General features: G+C 39.9%; 1 protein-coding gene across 1 annotated transcript in view; it reads right to left on the reverse strand.

The window, feature by feature from the left end:
• Window positions 1-17548, reverse strand: part of LOC122799665 — a 1990791-nt gene that overhangs the window by 1482760 nt on the left and 490483 nt on the right. The window lies entirely within an intron of this gene.

Here is a 17548-nt window from a genome sequence, read left to right on the forward strand (position 1 = left end):
ATTGCATGGAAACACACTCCTATCTAGGAACATTATGTTGGTGTTGGGCCTTTACATTCACTGTGAGCAGGAACTTGATCCGTTGTTTAGCAAACAGCATCTCAGATGGATTGGGGATCTACCTCTAACAACATACACTGTGGAAACAGGGCAACACACAGGAGGGGGATGTGCCTGACATGACTACAGACTGTAAGTGCTGCTATAGTGCATTTGGAGTAATGTTGGTTTAACAGAGTGTGTGTGGATATGGCTGTCCTACATGTTTTAATAGCTACCATGTCAGTGCTATGTTTATGAGGAAACCCCCATCTGTAGGGTCTTCTGCAGACTGGGTAGTGTGTGGTGCCTTTTGTTACATGTGTTACCCACAGAGCACCTGTCTGTGAACTGCAGAAGGTAGTGTGAGGATTGCAGTCTGTAGATGGTGACAGCCATGAGAGTTACTGACTTCATATCCCTCATAGGACATATGTTGCCACAAACCCTGTTACAACAGTAAATGTATGAGGGTATCACAGCAACATGTCAATATTAGCCCTGTGTATGTGCCTCCAGCCGCAACTCTGTCAACCTTTGTATATATGTCATGCAGTAAGAGGTGCATAAGTGCTGTACACCATAATTAGTGTCATCATATCTGATAACAAGCCAGTGAGATATGTAGTAGGGGTTACAATTTATGACATAACCTGGACATTCTGTGGTTGTGTGTACAGTACTGAGGTCTGTGTACTCATACAATTTATGACATAACCTGGACATTCTGTGGTTGTGTGTACAGTACTGAGGTCTGTGTACTCATGGTGATTGTCAACACTGTGTGTATTGTTCATATGTACTTTAGCCTGTGTACAGACTGTGGTAGATGTCACTGTTCGTGGTCCTGTTCAATCTGATGTTACATGCTGCTCCACTGTATGTAACTCTATTGGCTTACACATTTGTAGGGCCATACACTCACATGTCCCATACCACAGAGAGGCTTCGGACAACTCTGTGGAGCAGCCCAGTATATGTAGGGTTAGTGTGTGAGTGGTACATATGAGGATGGGGTTGCACAGATAGTCAGTCCATATACTGTAATATTACCATATGTGGCTGTGTTCACATTGGTTGCGGTTATGCACTTTCTCACAGGTGTATCATACTCTGTGCTGTGACATGCCTGTAGAGCCTGCTATACATGTTGGTACATGTGCATTCCCCCATAGGAAGTGTAGGCCAGTGTTAAGCTAGTCTGCCTGTAGCCTGCACAGTGCATTGTTACATGCCTAGCAGCTTAGGGTACTTATCCAGTGAGATGTCATGTCCAGATACTTGCCAGATGTACTGCTGCCAGGCCACCATAACAGTTGTGTATGTCAGACAGAGCAGTGGGATGCTGTACAGATGTATGTCAATATCTAGTGGCTAGTATGTGGCCATGGCACCTCTGTACCAGCGGTTATCATGTGCCAGGATGTACAGGGGTGTATGCATAACTTATGGGGGCAAATGTGTACCAGTAGTTACGTGTTATACCCATCTACATGGCTGTTAACATCCACAGTGTCAGGCTTGGTCCACATGTCTTGCACTAAGGGGTTCTGTGTATATCTCTGGACTGTCCAGAGTGTGTCAGACTGTCCACATATATTGGCCAATATCTCTGCTGTAGTTCATAGGAGCATTACATGCTAGCAGTGGTACTTCCTATGATGTCCTTAGGACGTCTGTCAGTAGCCAGTGGCACACATGATAAAAGCAGATGTGACCACCCACACACACCATGTCTATGCTGCCTTAAGGTATCTGGATGTACATTACCATACAATCCACCTTGGGTAAATGCATGCCTAACACCTCCTGCCATACAGACTGTTCTGTCTGTCACTGTGCTTGTGATGGTGCCAGTTATGCCTTGTTATGTAACAGTTACATCCCATTGCGTCAACTGAGTTTTTTACCTCCTGGGGATTGTGTACAGAGTGTAGATAGCAGCTGCTGAACTATACATCTGCATTACTTACTGTTGATTGTTTGGTATCCTGTGGCCCAGTCTGTCTTTAATATTGTACTACTTGAAGGCCTCAGCCTGGACAGCATCATATGTAAACCTACTGCATTAGTATAACTGTTTTGTAGTTGCATTACTCTGTTTATATGGATGTCAGTGTCTAAACAGCTATGTGACATGGCATATACAACTTTAATAGTACACAGATAAAGTTTCCCCATTTATGCCAACCTGTGTGTGGTGTTATATCCTTTGACCTCTCTGTGAGTATATGTTGCAGGCAACGATTGTCATTTGTATGGGTGGCTCATACAGTGTCCAGTTGTTAAGGTGGTAATTGTAGGCAAAGTGGCTGTTCCATATTGTGTGCACCTTCTACATATGTATCTTACTATACATATCTCTACATGTGTATGTGTAGTTACATATATATCTATATATATGTATATATATATATATATATATATATATATATATATATATATATATATATATATATATATATATATATATATATATATATATATATATATATATATATATATATATATATATATATGTATATCTGTATCTGCATATATGTGTCTGTGTATATGTATCCTAGGGATGTTGATAGCTTCCACATTGTACATTCCCTATGGGAGCCAGACTGTACTGCGTGATATGTTACTGATACCAGCCTGGCATCATACAGGTGGGATGGAGTACTGTAAACATCTTGTGCCCATGTCGTGTCAGGGCCTGGTTATGGAATCTGCAACAGTTGGTAGTGTATTGCAGGGCAGATGTTTTTGGCTGTGGGGGGGTATACCAATTTGTACAAGGCGTATGTTGATTGGGGCCTCTCAACCCCATTAATGGTGCATGTAGACATATATGTATTTGTTATGTTCCCATTGTTATCTACAGATGTATGTCTGTATATACCTATATAGATATAAATATATATATCTGGGTTTGTAAGGAGGTAACCACTGCTAACTTTTGGTTACAGTTCCTTATACTCAATTAGCTTCTAAATTGCTTAATCTGTATAAGCATTGCTTACCCCTGCACAAACAGGCTTAAACCCACTTACTACTGCTTAAAAGTGCTTACTCCTGCTTACCCCCACACTAATTTCTTTAAAAGAAAAGAAAAAAGGGTTGATAGGAAAGTGGAGAAAAAGGAGCATAAAGAGGAAAAGACAGTAGGGAAAATAGCTAGGGATGTGCAGGAAAGGTGTGGGGAAGGTCCATAGCTGCCTATTTCTTCTACAGCAACAGCTGTGCATATACACTGAATTTGGAGGTAGATTTGGACACTAAAACCCCTGGGAGAAAGGTGAAGACAACAATAATAAGCTGTGATGCCAATTAGACTTGATTATGTGTGTCCAGCGGACACGTGTGCGAAATGGACAGCTATGTATGAGGCGTAATTGTTTTTGGGAACAGATTGCCCCTTTTTTTTTTTCAGGTGAGAGAGATATGTTGGGGAGGGATAGGTATATTTGGGGAGGTCGGTTGATTAGGTTAACAGACAAGACAAACAAGACACATACAGGGGCGGTATGTGACACGTGGTGGGTAAACACCTTGATGGGGACGGGTGTTGGGAAATCGGAAGCCCATGAGCCCCCTAGTGGAAACAGTGTGACTGAGGTCCCCACCCATGGGCAGTCACCACTGCACCTTCACAGCCCCGAAGGTGGCTGTGTTGGGGGCTGAGTCATAGGGCCAGCCTGACCCCCTAGTCGTGACACGCAGGCCTCGAGCTGGTGTAGCAGATCACCAAGCTGCTGGTTGAGCTCGCGACGCACCATGACACGGACCTGGCTACGGGTGACAGGTTCCTGTCTGTGCCCGCTCCCAAGGGGGGTGAGCCCCATCCCCTGAGGTGGTTCCACCCAAAGGTGGTGCAGGACCAACGGACAGGGAGGTCCCAGGTTGGGCCCCAGACATGCTGGTGCCCATTGCCATGGCCAGCTGAGGTGGGTCCGCTGGGACCGGCCTTCCCAAACGTGCTATAGTGTTTAGAGTTTATCATCATATGTGGGTTAGTAATAATCAACATGTTCCAGGGTTAGTTATAGCAGTATGCATAGATATTCTCATTAACCCAGACACCAGATATGGAACAGTTGCATATATGGGACCACAGTGGTATTTAGAACAGCATACAGGTACATTGATGGCACCATGCCACCAATGTTGGAATAATTCAATATAGCACATGCATGGGAACAAGTAAAATATTTATCAAACAATAGGGCATTATTAGAACACTGGAGTCACTACATACCGGTTGGGGTGGGTATGTTGTTTATTGTTGGAGATATGGTAGGGGGGGTGATGTCAATTAACAACTAGTATATTCCTGTAGTCCACATTACTTTCCTAGTCAGTGCTATTATCTGTACCTTACAAGTCTTACTACACTACCCTATAGCCTTAGTTTGGATAGTGATATGGCTGTCATCATTGTTATACATGAACTGGTTTTACCTGCAGTATACACCTCTTACCTGGTATACCTGTGGAGGGAATGTATGTTAACACTAACTAACTGTTTCTACACATACTCCCAGATTTTGGGTTGATGTTGTGCACATGGCTATACAACTCTATCTGCACAGACTCTGGCCATGTGTTGACCACATGCAAGTGTACCGGTACATATCTAGAATATTGCCCTCTTCAACCTTTAGTGACTTGACACACACATATACATGCTTTCCTACACAGTTATATTATGTAGCATAGTGTGGGTGACAGTGATCAGTGATATTTTATTATTCAGAGAAACTGCAACACTCACAATTCCCTACAATACCAGAGTAAACAATACCCATACAGGGTATAATGGTTTTTATTTCTCAGCACAGTGTTCATATCCGACGTACCTGAGGGAGCAATGTTTGTTAGCACTACCTGAATGTTGCCACACAAAGTTACAGATTATATATTAGTATTATGCACATACATCTCACTCTGTGACTGTACACACTCTGGTCACAGCCTGACAACATGGGGGTATAGACAGGACATACTTGGCTTATTACTCTCCTAACAGTTTTGGCAGCTGCTACAGTGACAGGTTTGTTCATATAGATGTTGGGCAATCACTTGTATTCCCTGTTTGCTGGCTAAACATCTGGGATCATACCACAGACTTACCAGGGGGACAGGGGGGACATACAGCAGATACGAGCCCATATACTGGACATTCTGGCCTCATCTCTACAGTTGTGGGGTATGATTCTGTATGCAGCCTACTTCCACTCCCAGGATTCAGACCATGGCTGTGTCTGCTACAACTTAAACACTGTCCATCAGAGATGTGAGTGCTATATAGATATTGCTGTATATCTCCTTTCTGCTTTCTGTCTTATAATTCTCCTGTGCTTTTGCATTCTGACCTTGTATTACAACACTCTTATACAGATTTCCTAGACAGTTATATTTTGTAGGACAGTGTGGGTGACAGTGATTAGTAATATCTCATTATTCAGAGCAACTACATCACTCACAGTGTCATACAATACCAATGTAAACAGTACCAGAACAGGGTATCATTCTTGTATTTCTGGGCACAGTGTTGGTATCTGGCAAACGTATGGGAGAAACGTTTGTTAGCACTACCTGAATGTTCCCACACACAGTACCAGATTCCACATTACTATTATGCACATACATCTCACTCTGTTACTGTACACACTCTACCCACTGCTTGACAAGATGGGGGTGTAAATGGGATATACATGGCTTCTTAGTCTCATAAGGTTTTGGGGAGTTGCTGGTGTGTCAGCTTTGTTCTCATAAGATGTGTGTCAATCAGTTGTATTTCCTGTTTGCTGCCTATATGTCTGGGATCATCCCACTGATTTCCCAGGGGGACAGGTTGGCAGGCAACAGATAAGGGCCACTTTACTGGAAATTCTGGACATATCTGTACAGTTGTGGGGTATAATTCTGTATGCAGACTACTACCACTGGCAGGATTCGAACCATGGCTGTGTGTGCTAAAAAAACAACAGTTCACATCTCAGTTGCATGTGCTATTCTGGTTTTGTTGTCTGCCTTTTCCCTGTTTTCTAGCTATGTGTTTCTCAGTTGTACTAAATGGCCTCTGGGGATTACACTAGTCATATACAGACATCCCTACACATTCTATTTATGGTGCACGGTGTGGGTAATAGTGCTTATTACAACAGTACTATTACATGAATGCAAATCTACTTTACCATATGATACTAGAGTATACACATGCATTCCAGCAGTTAGACCTTTATTGTCAGGCTATTACGCTTTTATTTACGTACATACTATATGAGTCTTTTCCTGCCATATTCTTTGGTGTATGCAGTACTTGCCTTAAACAATACAGGTTTTATACAGGCAATTAATTTACTAATACTTTTAGATTTATTTCCTATGACAGTACATGCAAGAGTATTACTAACCTGCCTCACAATGCAACCTCTCCAGGCGACTGTCATGGGCCTCCTGGTTTTTGGCCTGCTCCATTACAGCTGTGGAGGACATAAGAGGAATATTTAGCCATACATATCCATGATATAAATGAGCTGGCAATTATTAAACAGGTAGTGGACTGATACTTATACACAGCTGGGACATCCCCTGCCGTTCTAGCCTCTTGGATCCACTGGTCCAAGAGGTCCCCTTTATGCAGCTTCAGGTCAGCATAGTGATACCTGCTCACTAGTTCGGGGTATGCCAGTGGCACTGGTGAGGTCACAGGCGAGATGGTCCCAGGCATCTGCCTTATATTGGGAGACCTGGTACTGGCCCTGCAGCAGTCTCTGTTCATGGTCTTTGACAAGGAGTCCTGCCATGACTCTGGACTCCTGGATGCACCAGTGCTGCGCCCGAAAGCGCACACTCTCTCCCCTTCCTGACATAGTGCCTGCAAGGGAAGCTACAACCAGTTATGAGATGTATTCCTACCTCTTGGGTTTAAGTAGGGCCAATTTCCCACACTTTTTCATGATTGGCTGGTTTTGAAGAGGCTAAGCTATGGGCAAATCTGCTTACCTAAGGTTGGTATTGTTTAAAGGGATATAACACTGTGCACATCGAGTTAGCTGGCCTACACATTGCTTACACCTCCTACACTGGCCTGTGCAATGCTTAGCGTTGCTTAAATTTGACTTTGCATTATATTTCTTTTTTGGCATTGATTTATTATTCATTACATCTTATACATATGCCTGGTATCTGTGATTCATGTGTGCGTACACTGTATGGGGTCCTTGTGTTTTACTGGGGACTTCAACACTCTATTACAATTACACCTGACTTCTGGGCTTACTGCTGTAGTCCAGTTCACATATCTATGTTATGTAGTGGGTTATGGAACATATGTCTGTATACTGATTCCTTTCACAGGTTCATTTTGGTTTTACTATAGTGAAGACTTGTTTGCTGATACCTCATTCTTCTGTACTGCTGTGATGGCTTGGTGGTTAACTACTGTGACTATAGTGTATAGGGTTCCTGGGTTCATGACCTCCAAGGCTGTTTATTTTGTTGATGGGCAGAACAAAGGCCATTGGATACAGAGTGATTAAGATCCTTTTGAGCATTTGTAAGCGGGTTTGTGCGAGGTTAAGCAATGTTAACCTCCGGTTACATATGCTTACAGAGAGTTAGCTTCAAAATTGCTTATCCTGTGGGCGCATTGCTTACCCTCATGCAAACGAGCTTATACTCATTTACTAGTGCTTAAATATGCTTACTACTGCTTATTCGTGCTTATACCTGCTTACTAGTGCTTTATTCATTATGACGCTGACACCTCATGTGCATTTACTGCAGTACTCCAGTTCATACATATGTTATTTAGTGGGTTATGCAACAAAAATATTGGTCATAACGTGCTTTGCCATGGAAAATGTAATGTGCTGCTGTGGGACTCGAACCAGGAATGCCTGCTCGTAAGGTGAATGCTCTGACCACTACACTATTGCTATGCTGCTTCATTTGCATATATCTTCCTTGTTATCCTCTTTAGCCATTTAAGATGCATTAACCATAGCTAAGTAACGGGCACACCTGCGCATCTACGGTTAGCTTTAATCGGATTTTTTTTTTTAAAAAAGGGGTTTGTTCATTTTATTTCTATATAATTGCTGTTGTACATGAGGGGGACTGTTGGTGGGGATATGCAGACACCTATGAGTAGTCTCGCTCATTTCTTAGCCCTTTCTGCTGTTCTTCATTGCGGGGGCGTGTATATTCTGAGAGTTCTGCTCTCAGACATGCCCCCTGCACTCTTACACGCTCCGTGTAATATTAGGAGCTCAGGCAGTGAACCTCATTAATATGCATGGCGTGCTGCAGTCCTCCTCCTAAACGGCCACTTCTGTGTAGGACTAAGCTAGCCCTGAACAGAAGATTAGTAAATTCGGGGGATTATAATGAAGAGGTGGGGTATAAAGCAGGTTCACAAATAATTATGTTTGCAGTTATTTTAAGGTTTATATTTGAAGTATGTAGGTGAGGGTAAGGTATATCTGAGAAATTATTGTAAAATTATTCAGGTATTGGTGAGTACATGTTGTGGGATGTAGCATTCTGAATAAAAAGAAATGGTGTTATGATATGGCATGCTGAAGTTAACAACAGCGTTTATCCTAGAGATATACAAAAGCAGATCCATTTGAGAAAGAACTGGGAGATATGATAGTTCTAACTAATTTAATTTCCTGAGGGCTAAGCAGTGGTGTGTTCTATTATAGTGTACTGCATATTTGGCTATTTTATTACAACATCACTCAAGTTTGGACAATTGTGAGAAAATATAGGGTTGGTGTTCTGATTATGGTTTTTACCTCACAAATACAAGATGTAGGTTTTGATTCTGACCTCTGCTTATTTGCTAGATTTAAAATATTTTGCAGAGTGATTGCCTAGTATTTATTTATGAACCTTTACCAGGTCCCAGTGGTCTAAAGGATAAGGAATTGCCCTTCTATGCCAGGGATTGTTGGTTCAAGTCCCATCTGGGGTGTCATAATTTTGATACTAGTTGAACGTTTTTGTATGGCAAATATATTTCTACATGCAATGATGGGTACTGTCTGTCATACCCATGTTTCTTCTAGACCAACAGCCTTGGATGTCTTCTTGGCTCAATAACACCACCTTGGGAATGGAGGGCTGGCATAACAGTTAAGGTCTTAACCTTACCAAGACAGACTACAAAGTTTGATTCTGTCCTCTGGTTGTTGACCGCACTTCATGCCCATTGAGTGGTGCACAGCTACAGTTATCCCACTCCACAAGGGGGATCCACCTTGGATCTCGGGAACTACCGCCCCATCAGTCTGATGAGCCTGATCTGCAAGGCCATGGAACGTATTATCATGGAACATATAAACAAAGACATTGGCAACCTTAAAACACAGGACCCCACCCAGTTTGTGTTCGTGAAGGGCCGATCTTGTCTCCTGAACCTGACTGACTTCTTCGAATCAGTCTCCAGAGCTGTGGATGAGGGAAAGGCAGTCCACACAGCCTATCTGGACCTTGCCAAGGCCTTTGGCACCATCCCCCACTCTGGAATTATAGATAAACTTACTAAGCTGGGCATTAATCCCTACATCACTCTATGGGATGCCAACTGGCTTACTGACAGAACCCACACTGTAAAAGTAGCTGACTCCAAATCTAGCTCCAGACAAGTGGCAAGTGGAGTACCTCAGGGTTCAGTCCTGGGATGTCTCTTGTTTGGCATCTACTTCTCTGAAGTACAGGCCAACACTAAGGGACTCTGGCTGGCAAAGTTCGCAGATGACTGCAAACTGGGAGTCATTACTGAATCCCCAAATGATGTTGATACTCTGCAAAAGGGCCTTACAGAAACAGATGCTTAGTGCCAGAGCCATGGTCTCAAGCTCAATGCCAAGAAATGTATAGTTATCCCCTTTGGAAAAAACATGTACCCATGAAATACCACATAGGTGGCAGTACACTAAACACCGAATGTGTGATAAGAGATTTAGGGACACAGGTGGACAGCGGTCTCACCTTCAATAACCACATCGCCACAACAGTCAGGAAATCCTTCTATGTGGCACACTTCATCACTAAGCACTTTTCATCCAGAAAAAAGGAGGTCATTGTCCCATTGTACTCATCCCTCTTTAGACCCATTATAGAATACAACACCCCATTTGGTATGTACCTCTCAAGACATCTGCAACAACTGCAAAGGCCGCAGAAATACCTCACTAAAAGAATCACAGGCCTAAAGCAGATGCCTTATGCTGACCGCCTTAAAAAACTCCAGCTATACTCTGTCACATATCGTCTACTCCGAGGCGATCTCTGCTTAACATACAAGGCCATGTCAAACCCAGAGCTGTTGGACATGCTACACTTAAAGAAATCCCAATCCCAATCCCTCAGAGCCACACGCTCCAGGGATCTAAACCTTGTCATCACAATAAACAAAACATGCTGGAGGGATAGGTTCCTGACCCAGAGACTCCCCAGACTCTGGAATAGACTGCCCATACATGTCAAGCAGAGCACCTCTTTGGCCCTCTTCAAAATGAACCTTAATGACTGGATGGGAGAAAGGAAATTCACCCTAGGGATCACGTCAGTTGGCCCACTAGACAGGAGTCCAGGGAAGTAAATAGCGTGGGAAGAAATAGCCAGGGAATTGTTATGGCTAGGCTTGTATAGGCCCTACGGCCGATATCCTAGTTCCAACCTATGAACACTTGTAATAGTCTGCAGACTGATAACCTAAGATTTACCTTTGAACTTAAAAGTTTAATGGAGAATGGGGCAGCACAGAAAAGAAATGACAAAAATATAAGCTATATAATTTCTGGCTATTTCAGTGAGGTACATTTTCATGCTACATAACATAACTAGTTTTTGATGATTTTTTTTTTAGCTACATGTGATGCATGGTGGTTAAATTTCAACTGATCATTTATGATGACATTCAGTAAATTTGTGTTCTTTATTTGTTCTATCATGGTGGTATTGGCAGAGATGATTTTGAATACTGTTGATTTGTTAGAAATGTGCTTTGGAGTAAAACGCAGTAATTTAGTTTTTTAGGGTTTAGTATAGTTATGAATTATTTAGCCATGTTTCAGTCAATAAGGATTGTTATGTAAGGTCCAGGAGTTTACAGAGAGATTTGGCAGAGCAGACTAGAGTCTTCAGCATATTGAACTAGGGTAGCATTTTTGTAGCAAGTGCTGTTTAAGGTATTTGCCAGACAGATTGTCAAGGGCAGCTGTAATGGGCTTTAATTTTTTTGAGGTATTTTTGACAGTATCAGTTGAAAATGGTTAGAAGGAAAAATGCTGAAGGAGAACATATGACCGAATTGCTACATCACAAGCTTGTTAATCACCTCTTTGCTTAATGACTGCATTGTCAGTATAAAGTGGTTATTTAATTGGTTGGCAATGGGATAATTTTGTTTCTGTGTGTTTGATGTTGGCTTTGTAGTTTGCCCTGAATTTAGCAGTCTGAATTATTAGTGAGAATGTTTGATTGGGTGAGTAATAAGCTTTCTTATCACTGGTAATAAGTTGCTTTGTTGGGTATCTTTATTTATCTATATGCTAGTAAAGTGCTGTTTCATTTATTTCAAGACCTTCCATTTTATTCTAAAGGGGGTAATGCAATTAGAGCACCTAGGAAGACTTTATTGAACTCAGACTGCATAATCTATGGAGGGAGTATTTAGTGATTCCCAGTTAAGGAGACAAGGTGTATTAATAAAAGTGTGTTCATGAAAAGTAGTATGTTTTCTCTCCAGGCTATAATGATGTGTTTTGGGGCTGTTGCCTTTATACCTTATGGTGTAAATTGGTAAATGATCACTTTAGACTGCCTGACAGAGTTCCACAGGATATTTTATTTGGGGCAATGTAAAGAAAGAATCAAGGGTTGATTGTCTGGCTGTGACTTTATTATGTCTAGTTGGGCTAGTTACAAATTGGGTGAACTTCTGCAGATGTACATAACTGGATTTTCAAATTGTATGCTTTGGCAGTCTATATTAACATCATCCAATATTATAGTTTTATGAAGGTTTTTTCCAGTGTTTCAGTGTTTTAGCATTGTTGGTATTGCGGTAGTGGTGCTGCGGCAGCGTTGTCGCCTCACAGTTAGACGTTGCCTGTTCGATTCTCAGTTAGAGCGTCTTCTGTGTGGCAACATGCGTGAATGGGCATTCCTTCGTTGAAGGTTGTGTGTTAGGCCTGGCAAGCCAGCATGTAAAAATCTACCGCCAATCATGAGCGGACCGGAGATCAGCTGTGGCAACCCCTAACCGGGAAAAGCCGAAAGACACAACAACAACAACAACCTGGGGGTATGCATATACCCATGACTGTGATTGTCTTGTGACTATTTAGATTTAGGGTGGTAAGTAGAATTTTTGGGTTAGAGAAAGCTGGCAGGAGGGGTTGCAAGCAGTGAACTTTTATTTGGGTGCTAGTTCCATATACTCACAAGAGTTTTCAGATTTTGTATTACAACTGCTTGATTTAGTGTTGACTAAAGTTTATTTTTTTATGGTTATTTATAAATGAAGGATACAGTTATGAGGTGATGTCTGCTTCTATATATGTAGATATTTTTATGGGTTATCTTGAATTACAATAGCTAGATATATATATAATTCAACATCTAATGTGTATTTATCTTATTTGAAATTGTGGAGATGTTATCTTGTTGACTGCTAGGTTTTGTACAAAGGTAGTGTACATGATTTATATCACACTGTCTCATATTTAAATGGTAATAACATGGGCATATATTTTACTTACTCTCTGGATTAATTTGTTAGTCAGTTTCTGGATGTACAAATTACCAAGCTTATAGACAAATGGCTCCGTGTCCACTTCAGTATGTAGAATGCCTTCCCACCGAAATTCCATTCTCATGGCTACAAGCTGTCACCCCAAACATGGAGTAAATAATATCCCTTATGTACAATTTTTGAGCTATAGATGTTTCTGTAATAATGAGGATGGATATAATAAGATAATTAATGAATACAGTATGATAATATTCCTTATGCACAATTTTTAAGGTGTAGACGTGTTTGCAATATTAAGGATGAATACCTAAAACATGATGCTATTTCAAACAGTTTGAAGTTAAAAATTACGATTCTAAGTTGTTACATGTGGGAATGAATAAGGTGAATATGCAAACCATACAGCTCTGTTAAGATATCAGGATTGTAAAAAGGATGAACAAACTAAACCTGCAAGGTTTGTCACTAGGTACGGTAATAATATTTTTCAGATTAAGAACATTGTTATCAAACACTGGAACGTTTTAATTGGTGATCCTTTTTATAGAAATATTGTGGAAAATAACTGCCACATGACCTATAGAAGAAGACGTACAATCTCCCATTTTTTTCATGATTTTCTCAGAATTTAAAAGGACAGTCGGCTTAACTAAGCCTGTATTAATGGTAGTTTCCCTTCTGGAAACTGTAAATAATGTATTAGGGTTTGTAATACCAAATATTTTACATCAGTCAACACCTTTCGGACATATGATATTAGGCATCTTATTACTTGTAGCATGGATTGGGTGGTTTATATGGCTGTGCAGTGTGTTTTTTCTTTTGGGGTAGGGGGAACAAGCTTCAGTGATGTGGATTTATCATATTTTATTAGGTATAAGTGACATTAGATGCAAAAGGGAAAGGAGTGCTTTGTTTAAACACATACAGAAGCATAATGGGGTGTTTTCACATTTATAGGTATGGATAGGATTATAAGTAGTACATTCTTACCCAAGACACAAAAATATCAGAGATTAAATTGTATTGAATAAAATGGATTATTCATTTGGAGGCAATAGCATTTCCAGGTTTGAATGAATTGATATAGGCACAATACTGATATGTAATTGTGATGTTTTTTAACAATGGCCACCAGATGACAATAAATGTTTATATATTCATATTATAATAAAGATATTATGTTCTGGAATTTTTTTATATATTTACTGATATCTGTGCTTATTTAATGATAATTTCATCAACTGTGGTGTGTTCAAACTGTATCAGTATGCTGGGGATGTGCCGTACACATGTAATCTGATTTAAATACTAGAGCCTCGCAGGAAGTTACTTTTAACAGCCAGGTTTTCAGGTGGTTTGATTTGTTTGTTACTCTGCCTTGAAAAAACCTTTTAGGTAAAAACCATGGTCTGCTGATGTACTTCCATAAAGGAGAATAAAGGAGATTATATATTTATCTGCTTGCTGTTGGCATTTTCTTTGAAGTTCCTTTATATCTATACTACATGTATATAAATATGTGTGTGTGTGTGTGTATATATATATATATATATTTATATATATATATATATATATATATGTATATATATGTATATATATATATATATGTATGTATATATATTTATATATATATATGTATATATATATGTATGTATATATATATATATATATATATATATATATATATATATATATATATATATATATATGTATGTATGTACCTGGCTGAGGTTGTAGCGATAAAGGAGCTGATGGGGATATGCTCTCTGATACCTGAGTAGTAATACGGAGTTGGGCCTGGGTTTGGGTGGATGTCAAAGATAAGTTCTGCAGTTATGTTGGTATGATAGTACAGGAAACATTGTTCCTTGATTTTATGTTTAATACTCAATTTGTGAGTAAGAGGCTGTTCTGTTGCTTTGGTAACTGTATTTGTATGATATATGAGTGCTGATACAGAAAAGGTGTGAGTGAGCAATGGGTTTGGAAGTATTTTGCTTGAAGGACACAATGCAGAGTTTTGTTGGAATTGTGAGGGTAATGGATGTTGATAGGATGTTAAGTCTGCAAGCAGAAGAGGTACTAGTATGAGAAACTGTAGGTGAAACATTTCTGAAATTTAAGAAATAGAGGGTTTTAAAGGATAGAGCATAAGGATGTAGTTAATATGGGAAGTAGGGATGGGAGAGTTTATTTGGGAACAATAGAAGATGTAGTTGTGACAGTGTAGAATAGGCATGGGTAAGGAAGGGTAGTAAAGCAAAAAGTACTGATTTAATTGTGTATGGATGTACAGAGATTGAGGGCAGATGTGTGTAAACAGTATAGAAAAATAAGAAGGCTGACAGATACTACATAGAAAAAGATAAGAGATAAATATTAATCTGATTGTAGTATATGAAAAAAGATCACAAGGATGAATGGAAGAAGGAGTTTTGCTTATGAATGATTTAAATGTACTGTTGGGGAGGGGTCTGAGTATTAGTGGCTATAGTGCAAAGCAGTATGGCAGGGAGAAAGGGGTGACATGGGCCAAGTCAACAACACTGGGCTGCAGAGGGGCTTGACTACTGCAACAAATACTTTTATGTTTTATGTGAAGCTTATATTGATATACTGTCATAAGACATACTGGAACTTTAAAGCCCTCTTCCATCATATGCAATGCTAGAGGTGTGACAGGGAAGAAAGAGATAATTGGGAACATATTTTGTGAGGATTTTACAGAGTTTACAAATTCCCTGCAGACTACTTTATCAGAAATACTGAGTGTAATTATGGGGGCTGCAAAAAACAATTACTTGGAAATCAAAATGAAAGTCTAAACCAAGTGTACTAGAAGCAGTGACTATAATAACAGAGACAAAACAACTGGAAATGGGATCTTTAGAAAAGGGTAGGAGCAAATTACATAGAAAAAATGGAAACTGTGGGAATAATACATGCAGACAAGGAATGAGGTTTAAATTATGGCAGAATTTGAAGAAGCTATATAATGTTTGACTGACAATGACTAGACTGATGTGATGTATAATGTTTGCAATTAAAATTATGTCAATATGGGTTGTTGTCATTTATATAAATGTATGCGTGCCTGTGTCTTATGTGATAATTAAATAAAGATGTTTCTTGTTTAACTATTTAACCAAAAAGGGAAATCTCAAAACAATAAATAAATAAATAAAAAGGGTCACTTTGCAAAGTATCTACCTAAAGGCATTTGCCTAATTTTCTGTCAAGACACTACAGGTAAAGTAAGGATATGGCCTTAGAAGGAAGGAAGGAAGCCTCAATATACTGTATATCTAATGACAGTGCACAAATTAAATATTATAGAGCATTTCTGATTTCAATTGTGATGCCCATGCCGTGGCCCAGCAATCAAGAAGCCTCAATCCTTACCACTAACACCAGAGAGGGCGTCTCATATATGAGAAAAGGATAACAAATACACACAGTAAAGTGCAATTTCCCTTAAGAGCACACAGAGATCACAGACAGTCTGGGGCTGGTCACTCCCTTGCTCTCCAGGTCCCCAATAAGACTCCTCATTGGCACAGCTAGAGGGTCCAGATCTCAGCCTAGCTGGGCAAGCTAAAATCTCCAGCACCCTCTCTGTCCAACCAGTGCTTCATGTCCCTGCTCAAGTAGCTGACACACACACACACTTTGAGATAAGAGTTTATACAACCACATTTCTGGGGAAGGCTGGCACAGGTTCTCCAGCCAGACTATATGGTAGTACCCTGCCACTAACCAGCTAATAATTATCAGCTACTCAAAGGCCCTTAAAAGGGTGTCCTATTATTACTGTGCAATATTATTATCCAATTGGTAGTTGTGACTAAATAGTCAAGGCTTATTAGAGTGACATGGTACAGTAATCACTATAAATATGCAATGTACTCTAGAGCTTAAATTATCTCTAAACAAACCAGCCAAAGTTAAAAGGTTTTGAAATATTTAATAATAAATAATTAAAACCACAAGACAATAGTTTCTGCTACACAGTCAGTGCTAGTCGAGAATTCAGAGATCACACAGAAATACTTAAAATAATTCAGTAGTGCAGTTCTGACATAACAGAAAGACACTTAGTCTAATCTTTCTAATCCCTAGCTACTTCTAGGAGAAAACACAGTTCTAACATACTACTTACATAAAGAGAGCATAAAGTAGTGCTGAGTTGGATGTTAAAGACAAAAATGCTTAATGCCTTCTGATTTTCTCTGTTTAAATTGCTATTGCAGTTCTGATAATCATTACATCAACTTTTTACACTTTCCTGGTGTTCCCAGGCTACACATTAACTGCATTTACATTCTTAGCATCTCCCTTTTGTTATCTTGCAGCTGGTCAGGAACAGAGCAATAAAAATACATTTGCATGTTTAAATCTAGCAATTTAACTCTTGGTTAAAACAATAGAAATAATTTCTTCATCTAGACTTTTCGGCACCACTGCTATTTCAAAGGGTCACCACATGCTTTACTTTGGTCAGTAGAGTGCACTGTTGTCACATTTATTTCCAGTTCCACATGTAAAAGTATTTCTATACATTTCAGACGACAAGCCTGCAGTTTACATTCGTATTTACAAGTGACAGAATTATCTGCAAAATTCTATCTGGCTAGGCTGGCAGCCTTCACCCTTCTCTACCAGTCTTCACATCAGTGTCAAGCCACAGTAATGTTTCTGACATTACCTCCATACCTCATATCTGTAAGGCAAATACGATACAAA

The sequence above is a fragment of the Protopterus annectens genome, chromosome 1.part0 (genome assembly GCF_019279795.1).
Source record: "Protopterus annectens isolate FY-2018-M chromosome 1.part0, PAN1.0, whole genome shotgun sequence".
Classification (NCBI taxonomy): domain Eukaryota; kingdom Metazoa; phylum Chordata; order Ceratodontiformes; family Protopteridae; genus Protopterus; species Protopterus annectens.